The sequence below is a fragment of the Dreissena polymorpha genome, chromosome 11, assembly GCF_020536995.1.
Source record: "Dreissena polymorpha isolate Duluth1 chromosome 11, UMN_Dpol_1.0, whole genome shotgun sequence".
Lineage (NCBI taxonomy): Eukaryota > Metazoa > Mollusca > Bivalvia > Myida > Dreissenidae > Dreissena > Dreissena polymorpha.
Window position 1 is genome coordinate 11129294 of NC_068365.1, and position 11304 is coordinate 11140597.

Sequence of the window (11304 nt, forward strand, 5' to 3'; positions counted from 1 at the left end):
TTGTACCGGTATAAGGCCGGTCACGTGTTACGTCACCAATGCGTTCTACTTCCGCGCATAGTCTGCTAGGCGTTTGTCAACATTCTACTTCCGGACATATTCTGTTCGGCGTTTGTCAACATTCTACTTCCGGACATATTCTGCTCGGCGTTTGGTAACATTCTACTTCCGGGCAATGTATGCTCTGGTTTGGCAACATTCTACTTCCGGGCATAGTCTGCTCGGCGTTTGGCAACATTCTACTTCCGTGCATAGTCTGCTCGGCGTTTGGCAAATTTCTATCCTGGGTATAGTCTGCTCGGTTTTTGGCAACATTCTACTTCCTTGCATAATCTGCTCGGCGTTTGGCAACATTCTATTTTCCGGGAATAGTCTGCTCGGCGTTTGGCAACATTCTATTTTCCGGGCATAATCTGCTCGGCGTTTGGCAACATTCTATTTTCCGGGCATAGTCTGCTCGGCGTTTGGCAACATTCTATTCCGGGCATAGTTTGCTCGGTTTTTGACAACATTCTACTTCCTAACATATTCTGCTCGGCGTTTGGCAACATTATACTCCGGGTATAGTATGCTCGGTGTTTGGCAACATTCTACTCCCGGGCATTGTCTGTTCGGCGTTAGGCAACATTCTACTTCCGGGTACAATCTGCTCGGCGTTTGACACCATTCTACTTCCAGGCTTGAAACAGCTCGGGTTATCTGAAGTCTACTTCTGGGCTTGATACAGCTCGGAGTTTGCTACTTAGCATAACACTACTTCCGGGGCTCACTTCCGCGTCGGTTTATTGACGGCTGGAAATTAGTCCGGGTCGTGTCTCTAACTTCTACTCCACCACTACATCTACCGTTCGACTACTTCAGCTACAGTTCGACTACCTCATCTACTGACAAGTTATTACAGAAAAAGTGAACTTTAACTTTTAAATTTCCATTAACTTTGATACTTAATTATTCTTTTCATTAGCAAATATTCATTTCACATTGAAAATAGTTTTAATTTTATTTTGTAAATAAATTTATTTATTATTCTCGATTGTGTGTATCTGGTTCTGAAGGGGTTATTGCGATGCTTTATCATAGCTTCTGCAGTCCTGACCATTACATTTATAACGCGCTGTAAAGGTTCCTTCGTACCTTGCTTCTGATTGGATTAAGTGCAAACACATGACTGCCTTAGTCTTTTGGTATGGCTAGTTGAAGCTTCTTCAAATAACGTTTGCAATCCTAGACGCATTAATTGAACTTCAACATGGCACCCATTAAGTTATTCTAATGCTCGTTATTACCGACACAAATGCCAATTCTCAGTGGGAATCTACATGATAGAAGTTTAAGCAAAAACCTGTAAACGGTTGTAACATTCAGATGTTTTTTTCAAAGGCAACGCATACTTTTTAACCGAGTACCGTTTCAAAAAGCCATCATAGATATTGTCATAATAAGTGATCGTTTAGTTTGTAGCAGGGCGTGTACTTGTAAGTCTAATGTTGGCGCCAGATAAGAAATGAAATAGGCACCGCATGAAAAGCAATCTGTACTTCTGTATTTAACGTCATAGTTGATTTTTCGGTTCTGCTGCTATGGTGAAAATCACATCAATGTCTCGACATCAGAATAACCAAACTACTAAACAACGTATAAGGCGTCATTTCGACCTATATTAATGTCCGGTTGCACGTTCAGCGTCAAATACATTCATAAGTTTCTAACATACGTATACGTATACTTATCATTCTCTCATAAGTGTGTATTCTGTTGAACCAATGCCTCGAATATACAAGGTATTTTCACGATCATGAAAGAGTGATTATAAACTTGGCTTTAAACATTGCATGATTTTTTTTTAATCTAAAAAAAAATCTTTTCATTGTAGAACGACTTTTTATCAAAAGATTTATTGTCACTTTTCGTTCGTTGTGAATAAACTATTATAGTTTTGCATTTGTACGGAGATTATTGTTCCATATCCTGATACACTGAAACGTATACTCGGTAAAATAAATTGTGTTTAACCTTCATTTTTTATATAAACTTTATGTCAGTAGTTTTTAATTGCATTACTCAGATGCGCATTTTTGTATTGTTGTTTTTGTATATCGCAATACTGGAATGTTTATCCAATAAGTTTAAAACTGTCAAATTACACTCACTATTTATTAAAAGCTATACCTGGGGCTTTCGTCCGTGTACTACATCTACTGTTGGGAAACGTTAACACCGCTAACTGTCGGAGTGATCGATGTTAACTTATGGTCCCAGGTGTGCGAGAGTTGGTAGCGGCCCCGTCCTTGTTTAGCGCCGGTCTTAGTGCACGGATGTAAATAGCCTCATTGACCCCTCTCTCGAACCAAGATGGCTCACGGTCCAGAATCCTAACATTCTCTATTGTGATCGCGTGGCCCGGTTTACAATAATTTATATGCCTTGAGACCTCAGATGATGGAATGTTTAATTATAATTTTCTACAGCTTTTTTTACTTTATATGTTCTCTACCTGTGACACCTGTGACACCGAAAATAACTTAAGATTTACCTTAAGTCCGTTATGTCTGTCCGTCCGCAAAGTTTAATCCTGCATTTTTTCATAAAGTGCTTAAGATATGTTGACGAAACTAAAAATACTAAAGGTATTTTGTGGATTGGGCGTAATCTTATATAACAAAAGGTCAAATATCCGGTCACTGTAACTTGAATTAGAATAAAACATATATAGTTATTATTCAAACACTATATGAGACCTTGTCGTGAAAATGTGCCTACACTCCGTATATTGATGAAACACTCTAGCTTCATTATTGTTATTTTCATATATCATCCGCTCAAAATTGTTCTCAAATTTACAATAGTTTAGTTTGTATTTGTCACAAATCTGTGACTAAAACAACAGACAATCGTGAGATGATCGTGCAAAGTACATGTATGTTAAAATCGACTTGGGACCTGTTATTTACATCGTCAGTACTATTCGTGTGGCATGTGTATGCCAGACACAATGGCTATTTCATCATCAGAAGGTACAATAGATTCTGAATATAAAATACATGTTATTTTGCATATAGATTTTCGGAGTAATAGCACTGTGTTTATGAACAAATAAGAACTTCTGCTTTCCGCTCTTTCTCACATACCTTTTTATCGAATCTTTCTTAAACCTGCTGCAAATGTTTGTTGACATTAAATGAAGGCCGAATTTGATAAACAGACAATGCGCACCTGGCGCTTCATAGTTGTTGTCGTGTGCTAATACAAAAATGCGAAATTTTTCGTTTTCTGTCTCTTACTCATTCAGTTTTAATTAATCTTCAAATAACGTTTTGCAATTATTGCTGACATAAACGCGTTAAAATTAAGATAACCAGCCAACTAACAGCACTCTTGACAGTTTCCCATTTTTAATGCAAAACGGATCAAATTCAAATTTTGCATTCCCTACATTTAGAAAATTGCCAAATGTGTCTTGCGTTCAAATGCTCCTGCTGAATAAACTATCGCAAGAAGGTCAAATGTAAACATAGCCGAAAAACACCATTTAGTCGTAAACAAAGTCGTATATGTTCTAAATTAGAATATTAGGTCAATAAGTATTTCCATATTTTATATTTTAAGAACTCGTTTTCAGGTTGGTTTACAAAGGAACAATTGTTTATTACTTTGCTTCAGCCCTTTTTACTACATGATATCTGACGTTTTGCATCTGGCGTCATCAAAGATATAACGCGAATTCACACCAATCATTCTGTACATGAGGATTGGACATGCGTATTTTTAAAACAGTTTTTAAATAAATACAGCAAAATTAAAATGCAAGTTATGAATTATAATATTTAGGGTATATACGAAAACTTTTCAAGATCAACATAATTCATATGATATAAAATGTTAGGATTGTAAATGATTATTGATTACCGTCATTTTCATACTGTTTGATTAAGAACTTCTGTGTTTCTTGACTTCTACATAGAAACAAACAAAGTTCAACCATATTTCATAAACAAAGCAAATTGGTGCATAGGGTTCTCGTGTCACACAATGGTGATGTATTTCAGAGCTGAATTTTGTTGAAAATTATCAATGTGACATTATCATTTCTAGCTGACATTTTCCAACATTGACAAAACATGACGCACTAATAGTGATCCATATTTTAATCCGGTCTCTATACTTCTTTCATAAATCTCTCGCGTTGGTGTACGCTTTTCAGAGTAGAGTTTTCTCAGTTTAACCTTCTGTCTGAGTATCTGAAATGTTTCGCCACATCCGTGTTTTAACTAAAGATTGGCGTAACTTTTACTCGAAAAATGAGTAAGTAGCATACTTAGCCCTCAGAGAATCATGTATCTGCTACGATTGATCCATTTTGTTACAATGCCACTGAGGTATATCGCGTCAAAAATATCAGTGTCTTCAATTACGGTTCTAGAAATATAAACGCTTTGTAAAAAGCACAAAAATATGCTACGTTTTGCTTATTTAACATATAACTTCAAGCTAAATCACCGTCCAATATACAATTGAATAAAACAAAATCAAATCCGTTGAAATACGCAGCTTTCACGCAATCCTGAATTAACATGCGCGAAGTAGTATCATATGTATTCTTGAGTTTCATTGTTCCGTTATTACTTTGCTATAATCGCACGTAATTAAGTTGCGTATTTATTATTTATCAGTGGTTATCTATATTTAATAAATTGATTGAATTGATGACAAAAACGTTATTAATATATTTCAGAGGCGATGCGATATTTGTGCCGTGTTTGATTTCGTTGAATTGTTATGGATATGTCATCAGGTAAATTGTGGTCAGGGTATCATCAGGTAAATTGTGTTCTAGGTATCTTATTTCATAAATAATAATGATCTGCATTTTTAATTGTCAAAAGATACACAATATAGGAATACCATGTGAGCGATGTACTAGTGTCAGTTTAGTACTCTCCGAATTGAACTGACCTACACGAATGTCATGCAAGTGTTGCCGATGTGACATTCGTTCGTTGGGCACCATACACCAGCTCGCTCTGTTAGAAACTTGCAACTTAAACATCCGCGGTAAAGAAAAAACAAACTGTGCGCGTAGCTATTTTAGCTCGATATATCTCCTTATGAACAGGGCCAGTTTAAGCAATAGGCTAACAAGGCTGCAGCCTTGTGACCCCGATTTATAAGGGGCCCCCAACGGCAGGCCAGTTTCCCAATGCACGATCTTTCTTTATTACGCTATTTAACCACTCTATCGGGATTGCAGTAGAAATGTTCTTTGTGATTTTACCAGTTTCCCGATGTCTATCCAAGTGTCACCGTTTAGTTCGTTTTGATCTACTATGCTATCAATTTTCTTTCTGTGTTGTATATCAATTCAGAATTCAGAATTATTTGTTTCTTTGTTTATTGTTCGACTTGCCCGTATGGTCATGACCATATCTGGACCGTTTAGTTCGCTTTGATTTGCTATGTTATGTGTTAAGTGGGGGCCTTTTAAGATATGTAGTACAGGATTGCTTCCTTGTGTTATCGATATCAGTCCTCTGATGTATATCCAATAGTAGCTGAGCTTCCTTATGTTGTAAACACCGTGTCCATCGTTCAAGCACCATTCCTCGATAAGTCAACGGACAGAGAACCACACTAACCTAAAGGATATTTCACTGACTTTTCGGATTACGGAAACAAGCAACAAGGATATCTCAATATCACTGAATATTCTACAACTCGCATCACTGACACGAATAACAGGTTAAATATACAGGCTTTTTCTAATATTTCTTTCGCTATTTCACTACACTACCCATTTTTCCTTTATTGTCTTTCTAATTCTCTCCCCCACCCGTAAATGACAATAACACGTGCCCAACTTATACATAAAATTCCGTTATTTACTGTTTCTTTTTGGATACTTACAACCTTTTATTCCCCCCTCTTCCACATGTCTCCCATCTCAACTCCCCTATGTAACTGTCAAGTGTGTACAAATGCAATTTTTCTTATCTTTGTAGTGGAAGTATCAAATATGATTTTCAATAAACAGAAGGGGACCAGAGGGAAGGGCGTTCCCGTAGCATGTGAAGCCTTGGGCCCCAAAACAGCTAAAATCGGCCCTGCTTATGAAGACATAATGATCTTACATAACCAGACACATCTGGAATGAAACAAATGTAAAAAGAATTGTGTACGTCCGAAAAACGACATTTACAAACCATAGTTCGTATATACTGCATAGCATATTTCACTCGCCAATGTTTCCTAATAAACAATATAATATTATGTTCAATAATTTTATATTTTATTGTTAAACTTTTTTTCTAAAATGTGTATTTGGTGCAAACATACAGAGTCACTTTAATTGAAATTGCCTTCCATATTTTTTTTACAAAATGTCCTGTTTACAAACCATAAATCATTTCTCGCTGCGTACCATAAGGTTTCTTTCAATGCAAACCGTATCTTACCTTAATTAATATATTTACATGATTGGAATATCGGAAAACAAACAACAGACAATAACACAGCAAAACAAACAAATCAGGGGCCACCGGCTTAGAGCGGTCCATACAAAACTTCAGCGTGTGTAAGGAGATCCAAGCCTCTCACTTGGCCCTATGAATAATCACACACCATATAAGTTTGATATAAAACGTAACCTCATATAATCACGAAATCAAATAAAAAAGCATTGAAGAGAATGACTATATATTTAATTACTATTTCAGTCTTTAAGTAAAGACATTACATCACACAACTGATTTGATATATTATTGACATTGAAATTAAGGACAAACGAAATTTAATCTTTGTAAACAGCCATATTAAACAGTTTTGCAGTGTTTGGTCATATTAAGCAATTTACAGAGAACCTTATTGTTTAAGTATTCAAAATAAATGTGTGTCATCCTATCAACAATATGTAAAGACAATTTAAATTCATGATCATGAGTTTGATTCTCACGAAGGCTTAATATAACTGTACGCGCGACAACGGATAGTAAATAATTTCGTGCATACCACTGCGCTAGTACTAAAACAACTCAATATCGACCAATAGAGCAATTATAATGATTCAACTTTCCTGTTAAAAGCTCGCAAACAAACAAACCTTAATAAAACCAATACGGAGGTAAATACGACTTACTTCAGATGCAGGGCATTGCGTTTATATAAAACGAATAATTTCAGAAAGTTGACGATTATGATGATGATGATGATGATGGTGATGATCATGATGATCATGATGATGATGGTCATGAAAATGACATTTATCATTTATATGGTAGTGGTGGTGACGGTGATGTTATTATGATACAAATGCCGCTGCTGCTGATGCTCATGGAAACGACGAAGACGACGATGATTATGATTCTTATTATCACTATGATGATGACAATTATAAGTTTATGTATTCACCTTTTGAAATTACTATTTATACAAGGAGAGCTGCATTAATGCGCAAAGATTTTTCTATCTAGCGGCAAAGCGCAGATATCAGCGCTAGGTCGCTGTAAGGGTTATGCACTATATACAATCTACATAGGAGCCAATAGCAGATAACAAGCACCACATGTTTATATGAAACAAAAACAAAATATTACTTGACGTTTATGTTTAAGTTATATTTTGTTTTTGTTGTTGATGATAAATGAATTTACTTTGAGCATGTTTGGTCATATTTTCGTATATTATATTTTCAACACTATCTGGGTTAAGTATTATTCATCGCTATTTTTCAATCACAACTTGTTTAAGTATTAAACGTTCAACATAAGCGGGTGGAATAATTCAGTCGTAATTTATTTATATTGATACATATACGATGAAAAAAGAAACATAGAAGTAGTTAAAAATAAATACATTTTTAAAAGTCACACAGGAATTTAAGACAAACTTAAATATCATCGTAAGTTTTTTTATAACAGATAAAACACTCATCGCTCAGATGTTTTACCAAAACCAGATCATGTGTTGTCAAATGTTATGCAAAAAGGGCAACTACTCTAAAGGTTTTTGGTTAAACTTCTACGTATCGGCAATTAAAAAAACAATGCAATTTAATAATTTTAATGGTGTAAATTAACGTTTTCTTTGCCCTATTTACCGTCAAAACTGACAGCAAAGGTGGCATCGGCAATGAACTACGAGTAATTGTCTCTAATTCGAAAATCAGCAATCCAACAGTGATATAAATAGTTTCTGGATGAAATCGATATCTTTTTTTCACTTATTCACTTGATTAATAGAGGATATTATGCGGGTTGTGGATAAAGATCAAGTTTATCATGCGAGGCTTACAACCATAGTTGATCGAGGCTTGTGTTGAAAACGAGACAAATATTATTTATATAAATAAATCAATAACGACAGTTCTATATTATTTTAGGGGCACTCGTGTTCACTCGCAGGGCTCGTCGTACTCAGTAGGCTAGCGAAAAATTGACATGTACTCGTGAGAGAATTTTGAATTCAAAAATTATTTATTTAGATCTATGAGTGATCCTATACTCGAGGAGTGTATGACATTGAAGTCGTGTATGTTACATGTTGCTAAATAACACTGTGAAATTGAAAGCCTTGCTGTTGAAACTTTGAATTCCGTGTTTACAGCGGAAGTTATGTGGTATGTGGGGCACATGAAACCTGAATTCAAAGCATGTTCAGGAATTGTGACCGACACAGGATTTGTTGTTGTGACGTCAGTGTTGCTGTACATGTTGTGTTTGTTTTTCTGATGGTTTGTACAGACCTAGACTGTGCTTTTGTGGACATTGGCAATATGGCAGAACATCTTATAAATTGTGTTTCGGTTACTGAAAAAAAATTCAAGATTGCTTGAACATTCGTATGACCGGTTATAGCCATAATTTATTTGGGAAGAACATTATTGCCTCGAAGCTTCTGAACAAGATGTTTTCTCGCAAAGTTGTTTGTGTAACGTTTGTAGGAATATTTGGTGCCACTGGCAGGTTTGGAGCATTTTTCATAGTTTGACCTCTCTAAGGCGTTGTCTCAATCAACACTGACTGGAGAAACCCTATTTGGTGCGCGGCGCTATGTAAAATGGATCATCATAGTTTGAGAATCCATCTGGTTGTTTTGCGGCATAAGCCTTATACATGGCGATTTGGTCACGAGGACAAACATCTTGGTTTGACTTTACTGAAGTCACCCAGATTCTCACCATTGTGAGTTTTTGTCTGCCTCTCATGAAACTCTACGAATTCTTCACTCTCGGTTCGCAGCTTCACATCTCCCCATCTAAATATAAGATATGCTATGTTTTTGTTGTTGATGATTGTTATAAAAGATCTTTTGTTTTATTATTGCTATTTTTTACACAAAACAAATAAATGAAATTCACACAAATTCACCAAAGATGCTATCTTGGAGATTATTTGACAAAAGTATAAGAATTTCAACCCATCAGAGAACATTTTGATGCTATAACCACATTGAGCACAGGCTTACAAGTTTGCCAAATAATGTGCTCTTAGAAACGGATACAGAAAAGCATGAATACGACATCAGGGGCCTGGAAACGTCTTCCAGGAGACAGATGCCAACAGCTGAAATACGGGACGAAGGGACACCCATTATAAGCGATATATGGTCATGCGGATTTAACATCGTCGTTGTTTAGTTTTATTCGGTTATCCTGTGTCTTCTAATAAACACATTGCAAACGATGGAATTCAAACCGGCAACCGGGCTCCCGGGCTAAGAATAAACATGGCGTTCAAACCCCTACATGATCAACAGTGAGCTATGTCTCCTCATATTTCAGACGAAACTACCTAGATATAGATCAACGAACAGACCCGACAGTCGCCCTTCGGAAGTGGTTACAGAACCAGGATGCTCAAATTGGCACAGCAACAGTTACAGGTGTGCCGTAGTCAGCGAAACACCCGTAGACCTGCATTGCACACATATTATCTGGTGGCAGGCGTAATCGGAGCTACAATATATTTGACATTCGTTTACAATACAGTTTATCCATGCACTAACTGTATTTAGAGCGTTTGCTAATACATTAAAATATTTTCATCGGCAACTAAAACTGTATTGAACTATTATTTTAAGGGTTTTGAATATAAATAATGTTAATTTATGATACATACAATTTTGCTTGGAATTAAAACTTGTATACTGGTAAAGATCATTCTCTAACCGGTTTCGATTAAGAGTACACTGTAGATATTTTCCAACCATCAAAACATATGAATTGTTTGTAACGCGACGGCTGTGCGTTGTGTTTCAGTTATATCGGGTTCTACGTAGTAACCACCATTCACCGTCAGGGCTAAGATTACACAGCCTTAACAGAGCGCTGACCCGATGGAAGGCAATACCAGATAAACGGCGCAAGTATCCTGTGGGTTTGACTGTACCGTTAATTTGTTACATAATTTCGATTTACTCGTTTGTTGTTAAACGAAAGCTTTCTTAACACACATACCGCCGGTCACGGGAAACATGTAAATGTCATCTTTAAACTTCCCTTCGGTCTCGGCGAAAAATGTGTAAAAACATTGACTTATAAATAATAACATCGTTCCAGCCAAAACAATACTATGTCAATGTAAGTATTTAAAAAAAGATGTTCTGAATGTTCGATATCGTTGAATAATATTTTTAGAAATACTTTGCGTACTTACGTTATATAATTTCATATATCAAGATAAAATACAATCTATATACAAAACATAAAACTGATTGATATATAATTGCAACAAATGTAAAATTCCGATAAAATTGTAGTTATATTTGTAACCACTCAAAATGATCAAGTCATTTATATTAAACACAGACACAATTTAATTATAAAGTATATTTGTGAAATTGTTATTTATGCATGTGCACTTCGTTCATACTTTCCTCAATTGTAACTTTTTTTTTATTCAAGGCTGATGATTGCTTTTGTGCGGACTTTTGGTTTACACTTACTAAATTAGACAATAAAAAAAGTTGTTTGTACTTATCGATATATAGATCTGAGTGGTTTTTGCTCTAGAGTGCTAGCTAGTCGTTCAATTTCGTCAAATTAAACACAAATGCTTGTACGCAATAAGTGCAATCGAATCATCTGGTTAAATTATTTTAAAGTATTTTAGTACTGAAACATTGACTGGCGAAACACCGCTATCGAGCCAATGGTTTACAACTATCGAATAGGTACTTGACCATCAGAACAAGAATTATATAATACCAACCCGGACTGGATACAATAATAGAGAGCACAATTATTAATTAGGTTTGTTTTTATTCACGCAAAGACAATCCACATATAGTGTCTGTGCCAGAAACTGGTATAAA